We start from the raw sequence: 25,080 nt of genomic DNA, 5'->3' as shown, positions 1-25,080 counted from the left end.
AAAGAAGTCAGACTGATTTGCACAAAATTAGTCCTTTTGGCAGCCACAGAAGAAGCCAGAGGATTGGAATGCCCTTCCCTGATGTCCTTCCATCAGTCATTCAGGCAGCAGCCACCAAGTGTTTGAGCTCATTGCTTCAGCTTGGTCTGAGCTGAACAACACTGCCCCTTAGATCTCTCTCGCTGCATGGTTTGTGATGTCGTCTTCCCTTCAAGTGGATCCCTCTTATTCATTAGAAACACATTTTAGCAGGGTTAGAATGTTGAGGGAAGGGATTCTATGCACACGCCTCTTTCCTCCCCTCTCCTCCCCAATCTCTCTGTCTCTCTCTGTCTCTCTCTGTCTCTGTGTCTCTGTCTCTCTCCCTGTCACTCTCTCTCTGTCTGTCTGTCTGTCTGTCTCTCTCTCTCTCTCTCTCTATCTCTCTCTCTCACACACACACACACACACACACACACACACACACACACGGTACCCCAAAGTCCCAAAGACTCAAACTGGCTCTTGCATGCTCTCATATAACGACAGTACTGCATAAACCAGGTCTATGGGAGACAAACTCAAGTTTGTAACGATAGTAACAATAACAGTAACTCTTCACATCTCTGTGGAACTTAATAGTTTACACAACACTTCCATCCCAGTTCTCTTATTTGATTCTGTTCCTGTCATCATCCTTCATATTCAAAGCCAGCCTTCTGATCACTATCTCCAGCTGCGAGTGAAGCAAGGCTAAGGTAGAACCAAGAGGCCCTTCTGCCCTCTGGTAAAAGACATCATGTTGGGTTTTTCTTTTCCCCTTTTATTTTTCTCTTCTCTCTTTTGCTGTGCTGTCTGGAGAGCCCGCAATTGCCTGTGACTCAGCTTCCTAGTCAGATAGGAAGAGAGAGCTATTGGAACTCTAGGGAAAGGTCTTTCTGGCTAGCTTGCCCCCTGAAGTGGAATGCCAAAACCTTTGCTTTGCTTCCAGCCAGAACGAGGAGGCCCTCTTCTTCAGGCAACCCCAAAACAAGCCCTAGCTTACCTCAGGAAATTAAGCAAGCCTGGCTGGAGAGGAAGAACAGTTTCAAAAGGGCAAGGAAAAGAGAATGTCCTGAAGCTTTAAAGAGAATGTGGAATGGGCTTCTGAAGCCAGAGTGGCATAGCTAATGCAGGCATTTGGAGGATTTTGCTTTTGAGACGGTCTTGCTAGGTAACACTGTTTGGCTTTGAACTCACTTTTTAGACCAGGGTGGTTTCAAAATCAGAGATCTGCTTGCCTCTCTGCCCCACCCTACAAGTGCTGGAATTGAAGGTATATGCAACCATGTTCGTAATGCACAGCCACAGCAAAGGAACCCAGGCTTGCAGGAGACTGAAAGGCAGAGGAGTCTTCATCCTATTCACTAGGTTTCTAGGGTTTGGCTGTGTTGTTGTTGTTGATGGCGGCGGTGGTGGTGGTGGTGTGTGTATACATATGTGCATGTGCCTAGAGGCCAAAGGTCCACATGTGCTGTCCTTTTCTTCCTCAATTACTCTTTACTGCATTGGTTCACACCTTGTGGGTCTTGATCCCTTTTGGGGGAGTCAGACTTTTTCACAGGGGTCACCTAAGATCATCTACATATAAGATGTTTATCTACCGGGGGCTGGAGAGATGGCTCAGCGGTTAAGAGCACTGACTGCTCTTGCAAAGGTCCTGAGTTCAAGTCCCAGCAACCACATGGTGGCTCACAACCATCTGCAATGGAATCTGATGCCCTCTTCTGGTGTGTCTGAAGACAGCTACAGTGTACTCACATACATAAAATAAATAATTCTTTAAAATGAAAAAAAAGATGTTTATCTATGATATGTAACAATAGCAAAATTACAGTTATAAAGTAGCAACAAAAGTAATTTTATGGGGTCACCACATGAGAAACTGTATGAAGGGGTCCTATCATTAGGAAAGTTGAAAACCATTGCTCTATTGCAACTTTAAAGACCAGGTCTCTCACTGAACCTGGAGTTTAATTTGATTCAGCTAGCCTTCCTGTAGCCCCAAGGACCATCCCCATTGGCCATCATCATCCTTTTTTATTTTATTTATTTTTTTAAAGACATGGTTTCTTTAGTCCCAGCACTTGGGAGGCAGAGGCAGGCAGATTTCTGAGTTCAAGGCCAGCTTCGTCTACAGAGTGAGCTCAAGGACAGCCAGGACTGAACAGAGAAACCCTGTCTTGAAAAACCAAAAACTAAACTAAAATAAAATAAAATAAAATAAAGACATGGTTTTACTGTGTAGCTCTGGCTGTCATGGAACTTCCTCTATAGACCAGACTGGCCTCAAACTCACAGAGTTCCTACTGCCTCTGCCTCCTGAGTGCAGAGATTAAAGGTGTGTGCAATACACCAGACACCCAGAAACCTGTCTCTATCTCCTCAGAACTGGGATTACAGATTACAGAGACACCTGAATTTTTATCTGGCTCCTGAGTATCTGAACTTAAGCCCTCATGCTCTTAAGCAAGCACTTTGCTGACTAAGCCATCTCCTGAGCCTCAGTTTTGTTGTTGCTTTTCTGTGTTTTTGTCTGGTGTTTTTTGTTTGTTTGCTGGGTGGGTGGGTGTGGTTTTTTGTTTTGTTTTGTTTTTGTTTTTCCTTTGTGGCCTTGGCTGTCTTGGAACTAACTCTATAGGCCAAGTTGACTTCCAATTTACAAAGATCCTCCTGTCTCTGCCTCCTGTCCTCCCACTCCCATACTGGAGCCTATGTCACCACTTCCTGGCATCTTGGCGGGAGTGGGGTAGGGAGGGTGGGGGGTGATGGGTGACATAAGGTGCGACCAGGCTGGTTTCGAACTCACTGTAATCTCACTGTCAACGTGCTCCCAAGGTCATGTGCTCTGCTTTCAGTTCTGGCTTAAAAGCCATTTCAGCCATTCCCATCATAGACTCCAATATCTTTTTCACTGCCCAGTTGTTGTTGTTGTTGTTTTCCTATTGAAACAGGGTCCCATGTAATCCTGGCAGCCTTCACACTTGCTATGAAGCTGAGGGTGGCAGTGAACGCCTGATTCTACCTGCTTCCACCTCCCAAGTGCTGAGATTCCAGCATGTGCCACCACGTCTGGCTCATTGTCTAGTTTCTTTACTGAGCAGTGTTTTATCTCTATGCCTCTAATGTAGCCCATTTTCTAAGCTAAAAAAATTTTTTTCAGTAAAAGCCAAAGCCCAGAGTTTTCAAACGCTATCTCAGGCAAAGCTCCTGAAACTCCACCAGCCATCCTTCTTTATGGTTTCTTTTCAGCCCTCGGCTGTGAGCACACCGGTCCCACCCTTCACCTGGCCCAGCCCTGGCCCCAGAGGAGAGTGTCTAAGAAATGGAAATGGGGGAGTGATAGGGAGAAATAAAACCACCGTGCTGTGGTTTGCAGTGACAGATCAAAGCTTGTTCTCTCCTGCTAGGAAAAATCAGAGCTCTTGGCAGCTTGGAGCAGGGTGTCCATGTAGCAGAAGAACATTGCTTGTAGGTAGAAGCCAGGCTAAAAAGCAACAGTAGTGAGGAGTGGCTGCCATGCAAGGGTGAGGATCCAGACTCACAACCTCCTTCCTATATCCTTGGATGTGACTGAACATCAGACAGTTGAGGCTTCAAGCCTATTCAGCCTAGAAAATTCTTCCCTTGAGAAAGATTCATTGTAGCCTAGGAGCTCCCCTGCCAAGCACAGCCCTGGCCTGGACGTTTGGGGCTAGTCCAGTTAGCAATGTCGCTCCCGGTAGTGACAGCCAATGCAGGGCAGGAGTGTGTAATTGCAACCACTTCCTGCCCCAGCTTGCCCTAGGGCTGGCTCCGCCCCTGAGGATAGTCGAGGCGGGGCCCAGGTACAGTGAGGGAGTCTGGTGGGGGCGGAAAGTGCTGCCTAGCAGCCTGCCTTTAAGGGAAATCAGCTGAGATTCATAAAAGGACGAGAGAGGGTGCCCTTCATTTGCGCCTGCCAGAATTAAAGAGGCACGGGACAAGTCTATTGGCATAACCTGTCTCTGTAAGAAAGGATCTAGATCACAATGCCTTTGATCAGTACCAATCTTAACTTTAGTCTTCATCATTCATCATGCTGGATTGGCAGACCCTTGGAGAGTCAGGGTCTACATGAAGAGATGGTATCTTCTCTGTCTAGGTCTTGAGCATTGTCCTGAGCAACTTAGAGTGCAGAAGAGAGGCAGGAGATGCGTGTTGCTGAAGACCCTGGAGGTGCACAAAATCACTATGCAAATACTCCTCATCTTTACCTGGAATTTCCAAGATCCACTAGCCATTTGTATGCTGTCTGACTACTCAGGCCTTGCAATGCCGTCTGAGTGGAGAGGATGTCCTCCTTAAGGCATCCTGGAATTGCCAAAGAAGGAAGAAATGGTACTCCCCTCAATTCTTCTTGAGGAGTCAGACATCTGAGTAGCTGGCTGGTTGAGATATATACTTTGTAGCAAAGATGGAGACCACGGTTCTGTCCCACCCTCTTGTGTTAGCTATATGACCTTGGGCAGCTTGCTTATCTTCGAGCTACACTCTCCTGGTGCAGTAAAAGGAAGCTACTAATGCTTGCCTTAGAGCTCCTGACAAATGTAAAATAGGACCTGTATGGGACTGTGCTTTGAAAGCTGTAAAGCACTATGCAAAAGCAAGGAACAGATAACGGGATTCTCTGGGTTGGAGTTGCAAGGACCTAGATGGGAAAATAAGAACAGAGCCCAGCTACAGAGTATCCTCTGGAGCAGGTTGCAAGAGGCTTTCACACACAGGTAGGGGTTAAGCCTGTGTAGACTTCGAAGTCGCAGTCGGAGTTGGTTCTGAAAGGGAAAAAAAAAATCCTCAAGGAGATGGAGGGTAGGGGGAAGCCTTGCTATCTCTCCTGTTGAGTCCTGGTCGCCATGTGAAGAAAGGCCAGTGGTGGGTAATGGTTTTATTTGGGAGGAGGAGTTGGCCTGTCAGGACCTTTAAGTGTAAGACGGCAGCTGGAAGTTCGCTACTCACATACCTCACAGGCAGTGCGCACATGCTCCTGGAATGAGCACAGGATGTTTTCCGCCTCTACAGGCTGGGGCAGCGGGGAGGGGTGGGGCAGAGGGGAGCTGGGAGAGCCAAGCACACTCGGTGACAGCTGCAAACCTGACCTGTAGGCTTCTTTATCCCCCTTTGCATTCTGGCAAGGGTGGCCTGGCCTGGGTGACCCCTGCCCTCCCTTCTTTGATCTGCACGAACCCTGTCCTCCTCCTCCACTCAGATGGGACCATTCTCACTGGCTTGATAGATCCTGTGCAATGGTGGCACAGGTTTCAGATATATCTATGGCTATACATGTCAGCAGATTCTGGCAGGTGCCAACATACAAACACATGTTATACATATGCATACTCAAGGTATGAAGAACAAAAGACTGACTTTGTACTGAGGAACATCTCATCTGCAAAAGAAATTTTCTGAGAGCACCTTAGAGAGTCCTTCTGGCTCCAGTGTTCAGTGTTTTGACACCTTGAATTGAGGTTACTTTAAAAGCCAGGCCAATGAAAAAACATCCACCAAAACAGTTGTGATTGTTGGCTGTTGATTTGTCAGATAGTTGGGTTTGAAGACGTTCAGAAAGACAGTTACTTGATGTGAGGTAGCATCCTCTTACTTTACAAGGTGTGGTCTTATACTGACACCCAGACTGTGTGGTACATTGGCTTTTGTATATCAGCTGAGTTTGAGCATTTACATCAGTGAGTGTATCCATGGATGCATGTCGAAGTTGCATCAAAGAATAGGAAAGGCAAACGAGAGTCTGTCAATTAACAGAATCCCTTCCATTTCTAGGTCATTTAGTCAACAGCCCTTTACTGAGCTAGGAAGTGTGTGGGGAGCTAGAGAGATAGAAATAAATAAGGTGTGGTTTCTGCCCTCCAGGGGCTCACCTTCGACGGGGCAGACAAACACATAAACAAATAATTACAATACAATGTGATAATAGAGGCATAAAGATTAAGACTGCATTAGGAGAGCACAGAAAAAGGACCAATTAATTCTGCCTGGGGGTGTCCGAGGCAGAAACTATGCCAGTAATACTCTCACTTTACAACCGTTCTAAAACCCTTGAATTATTACCGTCACAGTCTTACTTTCAAGCCATTTAAGACTTGCACCTTTGTCACGCCCTGGCCCCCTCCTCGAGACAAAGCTAGGAAGATTCAGGAAATCATCCAGGAGAACTTGGGCATGTCTAGTGAGCAAGGAAGCGGGTTTTGGATTGAAGAGTGAGGTTGTGGGAAGAGAACCAGTGTTTCCAAGCAGAGGCACAGAGGGCCTGTCTGCACAACCAGAAGAGGATTGGCCAAATGGCATGCTGGGATCAAAACAGCTCACTGGGAGCAACTGCTACCCAAACCTCTCTCAGTTGGGGGTGGGGGTGGGGAGACGACAACGTGAGGATTGAAGTTGGTGGTGTCATTGGTTTAGCTAGTAGGGACTTAGGAGTGGGGAGTGAGAGAGAGACCCCCGGGACAGAGAATCCAGTCCTCTCTGCCTGTCCAAATGCTGTGGATGGAGATCACCTTCAATGGGCATGTGCTTTGTGTTCTCTGCACTAAGAATAGGGCTGCATTAGGGGTCACTTCTATTTTGCCAAGTGCTTCTAGTGAATGGCAGTGCTGACTTGTGAGATGGTCCCTGATGGGCTGGAACGTCTCTAAAGTTAATATGGAGAGAAGCTAACTAGCTGGATGGAGGGCGGAAGCAATGATCTCTGGATTCTGCACTGGGTTCTAACCATTGCCTTATCCAAGAGACGGTCCGTGGGAAATGAATCTCTAGTCACTACCCTTACCCAAATCTATCGCCTCTCTCCTTCCTTACCCTTGGGACTACCACTTCATCAGGACCAGGGCATTCTCTCCCTTCCTGTACACCCTCGATCTTTATACCTAAAGATGCTACTGCGAAGAGAAGCCTGGGATTGTGCCTTGAATGACCCCCCTAACACATCTGGATTTTTTTCGAGTTCAGGCCAGCCCCCGAAACGGACCCCAGGGAAGTGCCAGATGGAGAGGGCCGGCGATGGGCGGTGGGGAGGGTGGGCAGCGCGGAGCGAAGGGCCTGCCTTTTCGGACTCCCTGCCCCAGGACTAAGACCGTCCCAAACTTCCTGTTTCTTCTGGCCGCTCTGACCCCAAGGGCTGCGGCTCCAAGATAGCTCAGGGCCTGGAAGTGCATGCTGGGTAAGGGCAGACGACCGGGGAAAGCGAGCTGCTGGCAGTAGTCAGCGCCCGGCTGGTGTGGGCACGATCTCCGCTTCCTTCTCCCGCGGTCGTGCTTTGCTCGCGGGATGTGCATCGGGCAGGTGGCTGGGAGGCCCTTGACACCGAGGGCTGTGGGAGGAGCCTAAGGCGGGCGGGGGTGGCCCGAGGGGCGTGGGTGTGGGCGTGGGCTGGGAGTTTCTGCATCTTAAAGAGATGCGGAGTTGCCTTCTCCACAGGCCGAAGTTCGAGCCGACCTCGCCTCTCCAAGTGCAGGAAATCCTGGAGTGGCAGCGCAGCCTGCTTGGCCCAGTCCAGGACCGGAGCTCTCTAGCCCCGCTGAAGCTCTACAGGGAGCAGTTTAGGGCCAGTAAAAGGAACTCTGTCCTTGTTCAGCGAAGACAAAACGGAATGCAGCTGGCAATCGTCTCCCCTAAAGTGGGATTGGAATTTTAACAACAACAACAAAAAAAGTGCAGGCAGATGCTCCGCTGGACTCCTTAGAGAAATGAAGGTGATGCCAATCAATGAGAGGAAGAGGTCGGAAAGGGCAGCTCAGTTCCCTGGTCCTCAAGATAGATTGCTGGGGTTGGGTAGAGGACTTGCTTCAAAGGTGGAGGAGAGGAAAGGTTTTGGAAGGATTATTTGATACATAAAGGTGGTTAGTTAAGTCAGAAGAGAAGTTAAACTCTGAACTCTCCTCTCCTCTTCCTTTGGGGCCACGCACATCCTGCGCACAACTGAATCTCCCTTGTAACTTCCCTCAGCCTCTCAATCTCAATTTTCCTTAGTCTTCGGCTCTTCACCGTGTTTACTTGGGATCGCGAGGAAATCGTTGTTATACTCTCCCTCAGCTCGCTGCAGGGGTCCATGTTGAATGTGGGGTCCAAACAAAATGAGAGGTAGGCTACACAAGACACAGACACGCAGGGGCCTGACTTCACAGATTACCGCCCCTGATTGTTTTATTTTTCTATTTAATTATTTACTTATTGAGGCGGAGTCTTGCTAGGTACCTCAGACTGGTCTGGACTTCACCACGGAGCCCACACTGGCTTTGAACTTGATTGAGCTCCTTCAGCATTTCAAAAACACAAGCAGCTTCGCTCAGTTTATGGCTCCCATTTTGAAGGTGGAGAAACTGAGGCCACCCAGATGGCTTAATCATTTGCTGAGCTCACGCAGGGAGATGGTAATAGAGATTAGAATGGGGTTTGTGCTTCGGGGTCAGATTAAGCAGCCATATTCTCCCCCAAGTCCCTCTAGCTCGCCACTTCAAATGGCTGAATGATTCTTTATTAATTCTCGTTGCCATAGTTTTGGTAGCATGTTTTATTGTTTCTGTCACCTGTGCTAGGTCATAAGTATTCAAGTGATGGAGATGATTTTTTTGTTTTGTTTTTGTTTTTCGAGATAGGGTTTCTCTGTATAGCCCTGGCTGTCCTGGAACTCAACTTTGTAGACCAGGCTGGCCTCGAACTCAGAAATCCGCCTGCCTCTGCCTCCCAAGTGCTGGGATTAAAGGCGTGCGCCACCACTGCCCGGCTACAATGGAGATGATCTTAACATCACAGCTTAGTGCCCACAAGAAGGCTGGCATATACGGAAGGCATTCAAAGCTTCTTTTTCTAATGCTAGAAATGAGGATTTAGACTTCTAAGCTTTTCCTGGTCAAGCCATCCACCTACACACCTGGCTTGGAAGTAGTACTCCTTTAGGGGTAAGACCTGTCTACTGCCACATAGCACCTTCTGTACCCTGGCACTTTTCTTCCAACACCAATGTATGGCAGGCAGTGCAAACATGCATGCATATCAGCACAGAGCCCTGCTGCTTTTCAAAAATATCAGTAGTTGCAGTATGTCTTGGCAGGATTTGGAAGGGACCCTGCACAGTGAGAAGAAGTATCCCTTACCCCCCCTTATTTCCCTGACCCCTCAAAGACTACAACTAGCCACAAACCACATGGCCCACAAGCAACTGAGATTTGTGGCCTTTGGAACTTCCCAGGGCAGGGGTCAGTAAGGAGGTCAAAGGGGGTGTGGGCATCACACAGTCCAGAGTCATTACTCTAATGCCCTCTGGGAGAGTTTCCAATCAATGGCTCTATTTGTCCTCCCTTCAGGGAAGACTGGGGGTAGGGCAGCAGGGGTCTATTATCAAGCCCACCCCCACAACACTGCCTCCCAGAAGCTCACCCTGGGGCCTGGCATTCTATCCAGAAGACAGAAACCAGAAATGGGACTATATCTCTGGGCCTGAGCAGGTAGACTGTAATAGTCTGGAGTTTTATTGGAGGATCTATGACATTTAAAGAGCCAGCAAGATCACTTTGCTTCCTGTGCTCCACCCCCTTTAACCACCACATTTTGAATGACTCGTTTTCAGGAAATGTCCCCCACCCCCAACTCCTCACGGTGTTCTTTCTAGGAGTCTTAGAATCATTCCATGTAAGAAACAGATAGGATAGTATAATGGTTAAACACCTGAAGCTGGACAATGACTAGACCTGGATTTCAAACTCAGTTTTGCTATTAGGTAATAATGAAACCTCTTTTAATTTAGAGGTCTGGACTTTTATTATCTGCACCATATTTGCTTTCTCTTCTAAACAGGGACAATAATAGTACCCACCATATATATTGATTCAATATAATATATGCTATATACAGTTGCCACTTGGGAAGAGCTCAAGAAATAGTGGCCATGGTAACCATTTTTATTAGTCTTTGTCGCAAACAAGTACTATTCTACTTGTTACCTATGGGGCCCAGAGCACTTCACAAGTCAAGTCATTCTGCAAGATCCTGGAGAGATGGAATTCTTGCTGGCACCCCTCCCCGCACAGCCTTTGGGTCATTCGATATGGGATTGGCCAGGGCTATGCCCCACTGTAGAGTAAGTGTGGCTGTGGCTACAGGCAATATCCCCTGAGGGGACTTAGCTTTATTGACTAAGATAGCATTAAGTGGCCAGCTGTGTGTGTGTCTGTGTCAGATAAATAGTCCCAACATCGTATCTAAAATGCCTACTCCTGGCATGTGGGCCAGGTAAGCACCCTGGAAGCAGCCTCTAGCTAAGAGCTTACATTTGCAGAGAAGCTACTGTGGAAATGTTTTTGCCTGATGCGCTTGTTCTATCCAGCCTTTTAAAAAATTTTACCCATGTAAATAATGGGAATTCGCTTTTGATTCCAAACTGTGGCGGTGGGTTCAAGTGATGATAGTTGCTAGTGGTAGAAGGAAGACGGTTAGTTCGGTACGTGCTGGGCACAATGGCGGAGAAACAATATATGGTTCTGTCCAGAGTTCACCAATATGTAGGTTCAGCTCTGCCTTGACAAGACATTTTATCTCAGCGTTATTGTTTTTGTTGTTGTTGTTATTCTACATAGAGTCTTAGCTTGGTCTGGAACTCTCTATTTGCCTGTCTCAGCTTCCTCTTGAGATCTCGCTTCTGAATTCATCCTTATTCGGTTTGGACTACAAAGTGGAGAGAATGCATATCTCCCATCAGACTCAGGGCTGTCCTGAGGCTGGAGATATTGTCACACACCCCTCCCCAAGCCTCCCCACCCAGGACTGGGAGCTTTCTGAAATTGGAGCCCTGCGTCTCCTCCCTTAAGCTGGCGATTCTCCAGCCCGAGGAACCAAACGAGCTGCTTCCATACTCAGGAGCATCTCCAGGACTAGTGAGTGCCCTATGCATTTTTTGGTATTCGAAGCACCCAGAAGCTTGGCATCTAAGGCAGAGCAACTGGCTCGAATCTGGCCAGAAAGGTTGCCTGACGGGCAGAACTCCTGTCCTCTGGCTGGCCAGAACGAGAAGGTTGTCCATTGTAGGAAGACGGAGGGCCCACGTGGTGGGTCCCTGCAAAGGGGTGCTCCGGAGTCGGTTCAGGCCCTTTTATCTGCACCCCCCCTCCCCGCCGCCGCGCAGAAACCCTCTCCCCAAAGAAGGCTGGCTGCCTAGGGAGGGCCCGCAGGGGAGGGGAAAGGAGAGAGCATGAGCACTGTGGGGGCTGGGAGAGGCTGGAGAGGCTGGAGAGGTGGTGGAGGGCCGAGGGCCAGAGACCAAGCAGCAAGGAGCCGCCAGAGTCGCTGGAGAACGCAGAGGAAAAAAGAGGAGGAAGGAAACTCATTCCGCCCCAGACACCAAGTATCTCCTGTTACCAGCGGAAAGGTGCTGCCTCAGAAGAGGTGATCAAAGCCATTGAGAGCGGGCGATCACGTGAACAGAGAGAGAGAGAGAGAGAGAGAGAGAGAGAGAGAGAGAGAAGAGAAGAGTAAAAAGCGGACCGACAGACAGACCAACAAAGAGCCTAAGAGCCCAGAGGGAGGCCAGCAAGGAGGAGGCATGGACCAGGGGCTAAAGGAGCAGAAAGGAGAGCTCAGTGCATGGGCCCACTCCCTCTTTTTCCTTCTCTCTCTCACCATCAACTCTCCAGTCTCACACTTAGGGGGCCCAGTGACCAAATGGGAACTGCAGGGTCTGTTTGCCTGCCTAAGAAGCCCTTTCTTCTCCATCACACTCTGTCTACTCGGCTAGGTTTGACACTTCCCTCTCCCAGAACAACAAAATGGGCAGTAATTGGGCTTGGTAAATACTACTCCTTTCCAGCTTGCAAAGTACAGGGAATTCCCTGTTATCTGCAGGGGATGGGGTGGGGGTGTAAGCTCCCTCTAGGCCCTTGGAGTCTGGAATCCCCCTGACCTTAGAGTACCCCTCAAGGCCACTGGGACATGAGACCCAGGGTACCCAGAGTTCACTGAGCAACAACAAACGAAGGGTTGGGTAGGAGTCTAACTGTGCCAGGCAGAGTGCTAAGCGCAAGGACCTGCTGAACTGGACAAAACAATGCAGTCTGCCTTCTGGAAGCTTTTATTGTGAAGAGAGACAGGTCACAGACAGGCAGAAAAGACCAACTGCAAAAAGGTCTATACCAAGTGCCAGAGGGAATATGGAGGATGGAGACAGAACAGAACCTTTAGGAGGTAGGGGTTGGAGCAAAGCACTCAAGAGTTCTGGAGGCCAAAGAATGTAGGGACAGGTGGAGGAACTGCTCTGAACAGAAGGGCTGAAGCAAAGACCAACTCATAGTTGAACCTTCGTTGGTTCACAGTTATAAAGGGAGATCTGTCATTTTAAAACAAACTGAACTGTAAACATTGCTATTTTTCTTTATCTAATTGCAGACCCTACTGCCGGCCCCTTGTTGCCACTGATTACTGGGAATTGGCTATAATTTTCCAAAGTGCTACCAATTCAATAAAAAACCTTGTTCAGTCTGCTTTTTCCATTGAGGAAGTTCGGGCCAGGAGGAAATGAGGTCAATATCCTGTCGTTCCTCAGTCCCCCTGCCCCACAACGATAAGAGGTGACCACCCACTCAGTGAATATGACCCAGAGGCACTAAAATCTCGGCCTGGCATTGCCCTGTTCCCTCAACACACACCATGGTCTTTCCATTCCTTGCTGGGATTGGACAATTAGAGCAGAGTCTCTCAATCCAGACTCTTAGGTCCTTAGAGCAGGCCAGGTGTTCCTTGGCTATCTTAGTGCTCTCTTCTTGACTTCTTAATCATACGAATTACTTTATCTTGTTTAGTTTGCAGAAATAAATTCTATTCTCTGTTTCTCCTGAGGGGTTTTTACCAAGGGCCCCAAGAACTCGGTATTTCTTTAACCTTACAGCCTTTCTTCTGGCCAACGTCCAACTGCACTAGAAGTTGGGGAGTCTTACTAACATAAGGGTATTTCGGTGCAAGGGAGGACATAACAGCTACCAGTTTTAGCTCTTGACTTCTACCATGCCATCCTCAAGGCTAAGAGATGTCATTTTGATAAGTGGCTGGCTGGATTTCTCAGGGCAATGGGACCAAATTCCCAAATAGGCTGCAGACCCAATAGCACCCAGCTTTTGCATGATCTAGTGGAAAGTCGATACCCTCACCACCATCAGGCATGCTGTGGTTATCACTCTAGTGTTCTATCCATTTCTTAGTCTGCAACCATCTATTTCTCACTGAGGATCCCTCTGTACTCAGAACTAGGTACAGACTCCTTCCCACAAGGACCATCTGCTCCATTAAGAAAGCCATTGAAACTCGGTACATGGCAGTGCACACCTTTAGGTCTTAGGAGGTAGAGGCAGGCAGATGTTTGTGAGTCAAGGTCAGCCCGGTCTACAGAACAAATTGTAGCCAGCAGAACTACACAGTGAAAACTTGTATCAAAACTACTTGTTAAAGGAAGAGATGACACATTCTACACAGCAGGAGAGTATGTTAGCATTTTTTCATTGTTGCTGTTGAGACAGAGAATCATTATAGCTCAGGATGGCCTCAAACTCCACCTGTAGCAGAGAAATTTCTTCCTCCCAAGTGCTGAAATTACAGACATGCAATATCATACCTGTTTTATGCAGTGCTGGGGATGGAACCTGGAGCTTTCTGCAAACTAGACAAATACTCTACCCACCAGGCTATATATCCCCAGCCAAAATATAATCAATAATTTAATTTAAGCTACTTATGAACTGTGTGGATTTCATATATGTATTTAGTTTTGAGATGTCTTACGTTTAGCTCATATACTCTAGGCTAGCCTTGAACTCATGACAATACCCCTGTCTCACCCCCCACCCCCAACTCAGCTAGCTGTGAAGATTTTAGTTAGGGAGACTCAGTTTTTTCTGTCGAGAGAAATCTGTAGAGTAGGAATAATAATGACCCACACAGGGTCCTCAAGTGAAGATGTGTTGATAATTTATGGAAAAAAGCCAAACACAGAATCTAGTTGTCTTACTTCTTTTGTGGCTATGTTGTTACACACCTACTATCCAAAGACAACCAACTACTATCAGCCTTTTAGTGCATTTTCTTCCAGGTTTTGTTTTGGTTCATTTTATGTTTTGAGCCTTACCATGTAGCCCAGGCTACCCCAAATTCTCCATCCTCTTGTGCCAACCTCCCTAGTGCTGAGATCATTTGTGGGCACTACCACCTGCAGTCTTTCCATGTTTAGAGGGGTGGGAGAAGCACAGTCTTTTGTAAGACAGGGTGGTCTGGAACTTACTGTGGAGCCACGAGTGGCCTTTAACTTCTGATTCGCCTGCCTCTACTGTTTCACTGCTAGAATTACCATCACTTTTTTTTGGCTTTTCGAGACAGGGTTTCTGTGTAGCCCTGGCTGTCCTGGAACTCACTTTGTAGACCAGGCTGGCCTCGAACTCAGAAATCCGCCTGCCTCTGAGTGCTGGGATTAAAGGCGTGCACCACCACGCCTGGCTTGCCATCACTTTTAAAAAAAAAAATGTGGTGTTGGGGATTGAATCCAGGGCTTTAATGCTTTAGGCAAGCGTTTTACCAACTGAGCTACATCCCTGCCTCCAAATCTATTTTCATCAAATAATTTGCGATTAACGTAATACATAATGTTATAGCTTACTTTTTAACTTAAATTTACAACAGTAAGTTCCTTGATATTTGTAAACATTATCTTAGTGATCACATAATTGTTCATTGTGTAGATTCCTGTTGTGTTTTCAAAGCTCCTAGGCATACTGTTTCCTTTGTTCTTTACCCCTGACCACCTCAGCAATGCCCTTAATGACACAGGCCCTTGCCAAAGACAATTACAGAAGCACCTGTTTCCCATCCTCTACATTCACATCCAATTATCCCCCAAGAAATCGATTGCGATCTCTACTTTCACTTAGGCATCTCCACAGATGTCTGTCCTTACACTTTGAAAAGTTAATTTTTAACTTAGCATACAAAGTCATTAAAATACCAAATGCCTCACAAATGTGCTTGCCGTTCTTGAACAGGGGTCGTACTAATTCCTGTGTTCCAATTTTGGTACACGAACTGCCGAAGCGAACACTGTCATTACACTTAATGGAAGCCAAGGCATACTCAGACCTTTTGGTGCCGTGTGTACACCGACATACTTTAGCCTCAGAGGATCATCTTCTCTTTCAGCTTATGATCTTTCTTGGTACTAGGCTCTAGTCTGCCTTCTGAGCCCATGCTCCAACGGCGGCTTCCTTAAGAAGTTATGTTTCTGCTAACCAGAGTTAGCACCTCCAATGCTTGGTAGCACTCACAGGTCTGTTTTTGAGATAGATCTCATGAATCCTACGTTGGCCTGGACTCACTGTACATAACCAAAGATGTCACTCATGGTCTGATCCTCCTGCCTCTTCTCTTCCAAGTTCTAGGAGTAGAGTCGAGTACCACCTGGTTTTATGCGTGCAAAGCAAGTGCCACACTAGCTGACCTACATCTCCTGTAAACTCAGTTTTGGGTGTGTATGTTGAGGGGTGGGGTTACCTTCTCGCTATGTACTCCAAGCTGGCCTAGAACTTGAGATCTTCCCACCACGGTCTTCAGAAGGCTAGAGAGGCAACTTGCATGCCATCAAGGTTGTGCCCTAAACTCAATTTTGCTTTCACCCAAATGGTAGGCCAGAATGTAAGCACTGTAGCCACCATCAGGCCTTAGGGACCTGATGGAGAGGAAAGGTACTGTAGCCCTTTCCCAGCTGAGTGGTAAAAGATATAAGGGACTAGGAGAGGGTGTGGAGAGGAAGGGGGAGCTTTCCTTAGGCCATTTCTTTCTTCCTTAGGTAAAGTCTTGACAATTACATTTCTGAGTTTCTCTAATCTGAGAGTAGAACCATCAAGTAGATGGCTTACTATGGTGTTAGTAAAGCTCACCAGGCATGTCCCTGAAAGGTGGCCCTCTAGCTTCAGGACAGAGGTGTCCTTAGTCCTTGGCCAGAAGGTTTGGTCTGGAGCAGGCAGGTCTGGGCTCCAGGGAATGAGAAAAAAAAGGAAAAACCTACCAGAGTTCTAGGAGGAATGGGGTCAAAGGGGCAATCCTGGGGGTGAGAGTTAATTTTAAGGTGAAATGTTCATCTTAAATCAGTAGAAAAGAATGTATTGTTTAGTGAATGGTTTTGCAGTGTGTGACTATTGGAGGAAAATAAGTTAGCACTTCATGTCATCACCCAAGAAAATCGTAAAGTGATATAGTGATAACCAGTTAGTGATGGCTTTCAGAGATGGGACTGGGGGATGAAGCCTAAGGCCATACACATACTAAGCATGTGCCCTAACACTGAGCTAGCTACTCAGTCAAGTTCTTGGTTGCAAGATACGGCACCTAGTCCTAATGAAAGCACACAAAGCTTTTTGCTGGCAGCTATCTGTGATCTTGTGGTGACTAAAACTGCGAAGAACCGGGGCAGAGAAACAGCTCGGTTAGTGAAGTACTCCTCTAGCATGTTATGAATCCCTGTGTCCTAGCCCCAGTGCCAGAGAAACCTGAGCATGGTGGCACACACCTCTAATTCCAGCAAGAACTGGAGGCAGGGAGGTCAGAAGTTCAAGGTCAGCTTCAGCTACAAAGCAATTTTGAGGCCAGCTCTAAGTTGCACAAGACCTGCTCAAAAACAACCCCCAAACAACAACAACAACAACAACAAAACAAAAACCACGAAGCATCAGCTTCATAAAGAGGAATGCTGTACAGCCAGGTCCATGTCACAGGCCTGACTTGCTTAGGATGCCTTGACACTGGGGTCCCCTTCAGAGACTTGCTGCTATTCTAGACACAGGTACCTTCAGGATTCATTGCTCCTCCCCTGCCACTCCCGCCCCCACCCGCCCGCCCCTCCGCTCCAAGCATTGTAATGCTAAAATCCAGAGGGAGCTATAGTATCTGGCTAGCAAGCTCTAGGTGGCATATTTGACCTAGCTGCTAGTGGACTTACTTTAAATTATCTGGGAACTGGGATATTGAGCCACCAAAACTAGGAATATCAGTGCTGGAGAGATGGCTAAGTGGTTAGAGCACATGCTCTTAAAGCTCTTGAACTGGACCCGAGTTTAGCTCCAAAAATCCTTATCAGGTGGTTTCACAATTTCATAGAGCCCCAGTCCCACTGGGATCTGAGGCCACCTGTGTACACCCCCGACACACACTTCATTAAAAATAGTACCCCAAAAACCTTTAAAAAAAAACCTCAAACTGTTCATTATAGTTACTGACTTTTTTTGTTTTTGGTTTTGGTTTTGGTTTTTCGAGACAGAGTTTCTCTACAGCCCTGGCAGTCCTGGAACTCACTTTGTAGACCAGGCTGGCCTCGAACTCAGAAATCCACCTGCCTCTGCCTCCCAAGTGCTGGGATTAAAGGTGTGCGCCACCATGCCTGGCTCTGACTTTTTTTTTAAGTCATGGTTTCACTATGCAGCTTTGGGTAGCCTGGAACTCATAACATAGAACAGGCTGGCTTTGAACTCAAATTCACAGAGATCTGCCTGCCTCTGCTTCTCAAGTGCTGGGATTAAAAGTGCGTACCACTATGCCTGGTGTGCCACTATGCCTGGGTCAGTTGCTGACTTGCCTTTTTTTTTTTCTTTTTTTTTTTTTTTGGACAAGGTTCTACTCCTTTAATCTTAGCATTTGGGATGTCAAAGCAGGTGAATCTTTGGGAGCTCAAGGAGGCCCGTCTGGTCTACAGATAGAGTTACAGGGCAGCTAAGGCTACATATAGAAACCCTGTGTTGAAAAGTCAAGCCAAATAACAACAACAAAAAAAAAAAAAAAAAAAAAGGAAAGAAAGAAAAAAAAGAAAGGAAGAAAGAAAGAGAGAAAAGAAAAAGTGATTCTCTTGCCTCTACTTCTCCAGTGTTGGGGGTTACAGATACCACTATGCTCAGCTAGTATCTCCATTAAAAAACACATTTATTTATTTATTCATTTATTTATTTATTTATTTATTTATTTATTTATTTATGGAGGTGTCCCATGTCACACATGTGGAGACCAAATGACGACTTTTGGGAGTCTGTTTTCTTCCTCTACCACTTGGATCCCCAGGGTTAACTCAGATCAGGCTTGGTGGCCAGTAACTTTACCTTCAGAGCCATCTCACAGGCTGTTAGTATCACCATTTTATAGACAAAGCTGAAGATACCTTCGATCACACAGCTAGTCAGTAAGTACTGGGTGAAGCTGAGACTTGGTACCAGCTTCCTTTGCTTTAAAGACCATGCTCGGGCTGGAGATGTAACTCAGTTTGCAGAGTGTTTGCTTATCATCGGCAAGCCTTAAGCTTGATCCCTAACACCCCATAAACCAGATATGCTGGAGAACGCCTGCAATCCCAGTACGTAGGAGGTGGAGACAGGAAGATGTTCAAGTTCGTCCTTATCTGCCTGGTGAATGAATTCAAATCCTGTCTGAGCTCCTTGAGACCCCGTCTCAAAGAAAAGCTTACGCTTGTTGTTTACTCTGTCGTAAAGTGACGGACCGTGACTGGCCTCAACAGGCGCATCTCTGTGAATTCAAGACCAGCCTGGTCTACAGAGTGAGTTCCAGAACAGCCAAAGCTACACAGAGAGACTCCGTCTCAAAAACAAAACAAAACAAAACAAAACAACAAAAGAAACAAGACAAAAATAAAAACAGAAAAGAAAGTAGGAAAGATCTCAAATAAGGCCATAGACAATCCAGAAGAAAATAGGTGACCATGCTTCTGATCTTGGAAGTAGGGGCAGGTGTTTTAGGCGTACAAGTAATTGAAGGGACAATGATGGACGACATAGATTTAGCTCTATAAAAACGTAAAAACTGTTCTCTTTCTCTCGAACCGGGTGGCCTCAGCCATGAACAATGCAGCAACGGCCAAGATTAAGCTTGGGACCTTCGCAGCAAGAAGAAGGAGGAGCTGTTGAAACAAGTGGATGATCTGAAGGTGGAACTGTCCCAGCTTTGTGTCCCCAAAGTGACAGGCGCCGCGTTCAAGCTCTCTAAGATACGAGATGTACACACATCCATCTCCTGAGTCCTCATGGTCTCTAACCAGACTGGAAAAGAAAACCTCAGGAAATTCTACAAGGGCAAGAAGTATGAGCCCCTGGACCTGCGACCCAAGAAGACTAGAGCCATGCGTTGCCAGCTCACCAAGGATGAAGAGAAGCTGAAGAGCAAGAATTGGCAGTGGAAGAAGCGGCTGTACCCACTGTGCAGGCAAGGTCTGAGACGACAGTGACAATAAAGTGCAAGACTGACTGGCAACAACAACAACAAAAAGGAAAACCAAAAAAACCCAACATAAAAACTTTTTCATTTTTTAAAAATTCTGTGGATGATGCATGGGTGGGTATGTGCACATGTATGTGAGTGTCTGTGAAGGTCAGAGACATCAGATAAACCTGCAGGTGGACTTCATACAGGTAGTTGGTTGTGAGCCCTTGCGGTGGTGGATGGTGGAAATCAAAGACAGGTCCTATTCAGGACTGTATGCATTCTTTGTCACTGAGCCATCTTTCTAGCTTTATTTAAACAGTCTTTAAAAAAATGTGTGTGTGTTCACAGAAGCCAGAAGTGGATGTCAGATGTCCTAGAGCTGGAGTCATATTCAGTCATGAGCCACCTAAAATTCCTGCTAGGAACTGAGCACAGGTTCTCTTAGAAGAATAGCAAGAATTTTTTTTTTCTTTTCCCGAGACAGGGTTTCTCTGAGTAGCCCTCCCTGGCTGTCCTGGAACTTACTCTGTAGACCAGGTTAGCCTCAAACTCAGAAATCCACCTGCCTCTGCCTCCCAAATGCTGGGATTAAAGGCGTGAATGGGCCGCCGCTGCCGCCACCTGCCACCACTGCCCAGCTAGCAAGAACTCTTAACCTTTGAGCCGGCTCTCCAATCCAGAATGTCTTCATTTAAAAAAGAAAAAGAAGAAGAAGAAGAAGAAGAAGAAGAAGAAGAAGAAGAAGAAGAAGAAGAAGAAGAAGAAGAAGAAGAAGAAGAAGAAGAAGAAGAAGCAGCAGCAGCCCGGCGGTGGTGGCGCACGCCTTTAATCCTAGCACTTGGGGGACAGAGGCAGGCAGATTTCTGAGTTCGAGGCCAGCCTGGTCTATAAAGTGAGTTCCAGGACAGCCAGGGCTATACAGAGAAACCCTGTCTCGAAAAAACAAAAAAAAAAAAATCTTACAAGTTCACAAGGGAAAAGATGAGCATCAGAAAACCAGTGAAAGGATATGAATTGGCAATTTAAATAAAAATTCTTTTTTTTTTTTGAGACAAGGTTTCTCTGTGTAACAGCTTTGGCTGTCCTAGAACTTGATTTGTAGATCAGGCTGGTCTTGAACTCACAGAGATCCACCAACCTCTATACCCCTCACCCCCTCTCCCAGTGCTGGGATTAAAGGCATGCAGCACCACACCCAGTTTACAGTACATTTTAACAGCCGATGATACAGTGGGAATGGTGGCACAAGCCTGTAATCCCAGCATTAGCAAAGCTGGATGAGAAACAGGAGGATCATCTTGAATATAGGACTACACAGTGAGTTTGAGACCAGCCTTAGCTATGTAGTAAGACCCTACTTTGACAAAACAAAACAAAAACACATCACAAATCGGTCCAGTGAAATGACTTGGGAAGTGAGAGCATTTGATTGGAAAGCTTGACGACCCAAGTTCACCCCTTGGAACCCATGTAAAGGTTGCCGGAGAAACCTGGCTCCCAAAAGGTGTTCTTTGACCTCCAAGCGCATATACTCTAGTGTGCACACACAATCCCATGATTCAAAACCAAAACCAAAACCAAAACCAAAACCAAAACCAAAACCGAATTGGCTGAAGAGAAGGTTCAGTGGTTAAGAGCACTGACCACTCTTCCAGAGGTCCTGAGTTCAAATCCCAGCAACCACATGGTGGCTCACAGCCATCTGTAAAATAGAATTTTCATTTTCAAAAAAAAAAAAAGTCATAAAATTTTAAACTCCATCATTGGTGAGATCGAGAATTTGCAGATTTCCTGACCTACAGACTGAAAATAATAATTTTTTAAAAAATGAACTAAGCCGGGCATGGTGGCACACGCCTTTAATCCCAGCACTTGGAAGGCAGAGGCAGGCAGATTTCTGAGTTTGAGGCCAGCCTGGTCTACAAAGTGAGTTCCAGGACAGCCAGGGCTATACAGAGAAACCCTGTCTCGAAAAACAAACAAACAAACAAACAAAAAACCCAAAAAAACAAAAACAAACAAACAAACAAACAAAAAAGAGCTAACCAGTACCCCAGAGCTCATGTCTCTAGCTGCATATGTAGCAAAAGATGGCCTAATCGGCCATCATTGGGAAGAGAGGCCCCTTGGTCTTGCAAACTTTATATGCCCCAGTACAGGGGAACGCCAGGGCCGAAAAGTGGGAGTGGGTGGGTTGGGGAGCAGGGCGGGAGGGGGGGGGAGGGTATAGGGGACTTTCGGGATAGCATTTGAAATGTAAATGAAGAAAATATCTAATAAAAAAGTTGAAAAAACCCCAGAGTTTACAAATGAAACAAAAACAAGTGGCTAAAAGTCTAGACTACAGAACTCTATTCTCCTCCTCTCTCCTTGCCTTCCTTTCTCTTTTGGCTTTTTGAGATAATCTATCGGCCAGGCGGATCTTACACTTGCTCTGTAGCCAAGATGACCTTGAACTCTAGATCTGCTTGACTCCACCTCTCAGAAAGTGCTGGGATTGAAGTGTTAGGTATAGAATCCAGATCTCCATCTGTACCAACTGAGCTGCACCAAGACTTGCAATTTTAAATACTGAGCTCTGCATTTTAATATTTATTTGTTTCATTTATACTCAGTGTCAGAGAGTTTAGAAAAGTCTTTTTTTTAATCAACTTTATTTATTTATTTGCTTAAAAATATATGAAACTCGGGCTGGAGAGATGGCTCAGCAGTTTAAAGCACTTGCTGCCCTTTCAGCTGACAGCTGTCTAGACTACAGCTCCCAGGGATCTGGATTCAATGCCCAGCGCCCACCTAACAACTGTCTGTAACTCCAGTTCCTGGGAATCTGACTCCTTCTGGACTCCATGGGCACCAGGCGCACACCTGTTGCATAGACATGCACGAAGGCAAAACAACCACACACATCAAATAAAAGAAATCTAAATAAGAGTTCCTTTAGCGAAGCCAGATTTCTTTAAAATATATACATATATATTAGCCAGGCAATGGTGGCACAGGTCTTTAATCCCAGCATTCAGGAAGCATAGGCAGGCAGACCTCTGAGTTGGTGACCATCCTTGTCTACAGAGTTCCAGGACAGCAAGAGCTACATAGAGAGATCCTGTCTTGAAAAATACATCTATCTGTCTATCTATCTGTCTATCTTCTATCTGTCTGTCTGTCTATCTATCTATCTATCTATCTATCTATCTATCTATCTATCTATCTATTATCTACCTATCTGGAACTCTTTATGATATCCTTACATAGGAGCTGTGTTAGTATTCTCTGTATCTTTTCAGTTTTAGAATATGTGGTGCTAAAAGAAATATGTTCCCTTTTTTGAAAAAGGATCTTACTCTATATCTCAGAATGGCTTCAAACTCATGGCTATCTGTCTTACTTAGGGTTCATTGCTGCAAAGAGACACCATGACCACAGCAACTCCTATAAAGGACAACATTTAACTGGGGCTGACTTACAAAGTAAGATGTTCAGTTGATTATCAGCATGGCAGCATCCAGGCACACATGGTGCTTGAGAAGGAGCTGGAAATGGAGCGTAGAGTTCTACATCTTGATCCGCAGGCAGCAGGGAGGAGACTATGTTCCACACTGGATGGAACTTGAGCAGAGGAGACCCTAAAACCTGCCCCACAGTCACAAACTTCCTTCAACAAGGCCACACATCCTAATAGTGCCACTCCCTATGGGCCAAACACTCAAACACATGAGTATACGGGGGGGGGGGGGGGGGCGTCCAAACTTATTCAAACCACCACACTATCCTTCTGTTTCTGCCTCCCAAGCTCACACATATAAAACATAAAAATAAATAAGAAAACAATTCAATCTACCTAGGACCTCACAGATACTAGGGAAGCAGTCTACCTTTGTAGCTCCATTCCTAGTCCCACTAAGTTCATTTAAATTATACAATTAGAATTTCGACATATATTTCTACCCCTGAGATTAAGACAGAGAACATATCTGTTTCCCCCAAGATTTTCTTATTGTCCTTGACAGGTCACTTCGTCCACCTGTTCCCAGAAGTCCATTGATCGACTTCCTGTCACTATACCAACCTTGTTTATTTGTTCAAAGGGATCTGGGTATACATTCTAGGCTGGCCTAGAACTCTCTGTCTTCCTGCTTCTGCCTCCAGGGTGCTTGGATTTGCAGCTTGTTTGTTTGCAGTTTGTGGAATTAATTTTTTACATTTATTTTTATGTGTATTGTTTTTTGTCTGCATGTATGTCTGTGTACCATGTATCTGATGGACCTGATACCCATAGATGCCAGGAGAAGGCATTGGATCCCCCCGGGATTGCAGTTTGATAGCCGTAAATTGCTGTGTGGGTTCTGCGAATCAAAGACAGGACTTCTGGAAGAGTAGTCAGTGCTCTTAGCTGCTGAGACATAGCATTTTTATATGATGAAATTATACATGTTAAAATATACATGCCCAAAGTGTATGCTTTCCAGGATTTACTTTAAAAATTATCCATTAGGAGACCTGAAAAAGTGTCTTGGTGTTTAAAGGGCTTGTTCTTCTTACAGAGGACCTAGATTCAGTTTCCAGCATCTACAGGACAGCTCACAACTGTCTATAACTCCTATGGACCCAAGGCCCTCTTCTGGCCTTTGCAGGCACCAGGTGTGTATAATGGTATATTCTCAGGCACAATAAAAGGATCCATTATGGTCATGGTATCAAACTGCCTTCTAAATATTTATATTACTACTCATATATTAGTGCTGTTCTCAGTTTGGGTCAGAGAAGATTCTGTTTTCAGTGGGTAACAGTTAATGCACAGACTCAGTACTAGCCAAAGGGTTAAGAGTGACTGTGAGTGCTCAGCCCTAAATGGGACATCTATATATACTCCCCGAAGGCACAGGGACCACTGCAGAAGAAGGGACTGAAAGAATGTCAGAGTACCCAGGCAGTGGTGGCACACATCTCTAGTCCCAGCACTCAGGGAGCAGAGGCAGGTGGATTTCTCTTGAGTTCCAGCCTGGTCTACAGAGTAAGTTACAGGAACTACACAGTGAAACCCTGTTTCGACAAAACAAATAAACAAAAAGAATGTAGGCTCAGAGGATTGGGAAAAGTGCTGTGACATGCTGGACTCTGGGTATGACAGGGCTGTTGCAGCAATGACCTGCAGAAGAATACCCGCACAAGGCACAGACTGGGCCTAAGGACATTGATTGCATCATTGACTGAATAGGGGCTTGTAAGACTCCACCCTTCCCGGAGGAGGTATAGAGAGGGAACACTTGTTAGGGGGAAGGAGAGTCCTACTCCTCAGAGGTCAATTTTCCTTGATCAAGAAAATAGCCCCTAACCCATGTTCATATGGGTAATGAAGCAATGATAATGAAAAGAAGTGGAGCCCACAAAGGAAGACTTGAAAGTAGGAGGGGACTTGTGGGGAACAATAAGAGTTCAATGGGAAAGGAAAGGGGACATAGTAATGGGGAGAATATGATCAAAATACATTATACTTTGAAATTATGAAAAAATATCTAAATATGTACTCTTGGACAGAAAAAAAGAAAAGGATGCTAGTGGCGTAGTAGATAAAGTGCATTACATAATGGAATGAAGATGGCCTTGCACCACTCAGTAAAATAAAATAAAATAATCCATTATGAGACTGTGGGTATAGTTTAATGGTAGAGTATATGTTGAGTATGCAAGTGGCCCTGGGTTTAGTGCACACATTTGGTATGAATTCATCCATGCAGGCAAAACAGCCATACACATTAAAATAAAATGAAAGAATTTAAAAAATATTTAAAAGTATTTTAAAGGAAATCG

This window comes from Mus musculus, chromosome X (assembly GCF_000001635.26).
Source record: "Mus musculus strain C57BL/6J chromosome X, GRCm38.p6 C57BL/6J".
Classification (NCBI taxonomy): Eukaryota; Metazoa; Chordata; class Mammalia; order Rodentia; family Muridae; genus Mus; species Mus musculus.
Note: the sequence above shows the minus strand (reverse complement) of the source record.